The sequence below is a fragment of the Etheostoma spectabile genome, chromosome 16, assembly GCF_008692095.1.
Source record: "Etheostoma spectabile isolate EspeVRDwgs_2016 chromosome 16, UIUC_Espe_1.0, whole genome shotgun sequence".
In the NCBI taxonomy this organism is placed as follows: Eukaryota; Metazoa; Chordata; class Actinopteri; order Perciformes; family Percidae; genus Etheostoma; species Etheostoma spectabile.
Window position 1 is genome coordinate 20,601,343 of NC_045748.1, and position 1,396 is coordinate 20,602,738.

At 39.1% G+C, this 1,396-nt stretch overlaps 1 protein-coding gene across 1 annotated transcript in view; it reads right to left on the reverse strand.

The window, feature by feature from the left end:
- The window catches only part of fech (ferrochelatase), a 20,899-nt gene that overhangs the window by 5,186 nt on the left and 14,317 nt on the right, over positions 1-1,396 (reverse strand). The window lies entirely within an intron of this gene.

Consider the following 1,396-nt stretch of genomic DNA (forward strand, 5'->3'; position numbering starts at 1 on the left):
GATAAAGTTCCATTGGCCTTTGGAATTAAAATATCCCCACACATCATCACATACCCTTCACCTGGAGATAGGCATGGTGTTATTTCAGTTAGCTTAATAGCTGGTTTAATTTGCACTGAGAGTTGATCTTATGGAAAGTTCCCCATGCCCATCTCTATGTATGGTGAATGGTATGTGATAATGTGAGGTGTGGGGTGTGGAGGGGGGGCGGCTATATTAATTCCAAAGACCAAGGAACTTTGTCAGAATGCATAGTATCCTGATCCATGAAATAACTGGCATTTAATAATGAAAATGTGCCTGCCTCTATGGGAATTTAACATAGGGGGGTGTATACTTATGTGCCCTGTATTTTAAGGAAAAACATTTATTTATTTACAATACATTATTCATTCCCAAAGAAAATTGGTGTCCTTAAAAAGCATTTAGATCGATTTCCAAAAGATATTTTTTTATTCCTCTTTTTAATCAACTTTAGCCTGGGTGTGTAAACTTTCTGAAGCCACTGTAAATGTAGCAAAAGATTTTAGACAAGACTAGCAACGTTAACATGGCCTAAATGATCATGGTCCCCAGAAAATGGTCCCTTTTGATTTAAATGACTAAATGAATTTAGTGGGGTCCCCTGTAACCATAGCAACTTTACTGTATGTGTTGCATTGGAATACGGACCAAAGGAGTTGTTGAACCTAGAGAAAAATAGTAAAGACGTGGGGAAAAAGGCTATTTTGTGAACGTGTGCCAACAACATCAACAAGCATGGTTTCAATCCAGAGATGGTGCCAGGAACACCACTGTCATTGACACTGAATTATCCCGGTGCAAAGTGCACATAGCTGCTCTCCAGGAAACAAGACTGGCTGGTGCTGGAAGGATCAATAAGCAGAACTATACCTTCTTCTGGTTGGAGTATTTAAACCCATGTCTGGTTTATTTTGTGCTAAACAGGTATCCAGCAACACGCCCAATCCTCTTTTATTGTAAACAGATGATTGGCTGTGTGATTTAATGAATGATGTGTGGATTTTGAGGCATAGTGACCTGAGGAATAAGAGCTTTGAGGTATTAGATAGACAAGTGGCTCCATCTTGTGGCGTTGTGTGATGGCAGCACTGAACTACAACAAGTTCACCCTGACAAATGAAAAACCTGTACAGTGTAGAGTTACATAAAGTTGAAGTTACATAGTTATACTGTAGAGGTTTCTGCACATCTGCAGTGATGTACAGCATAAGTTTGTGAAAAATAAATTTGAATAATTGGCTGTTTTAGAGTATAACATAACCGTCAAGCTTCAAACTTCAAAAGTTAACCGTCAAGCCACTAAGCCTGTTTGGATATTAAATACATCTTCTGTCTGTGCCGTCTGTGCTGTCTCTGTGTGTGTGTGTGTGTG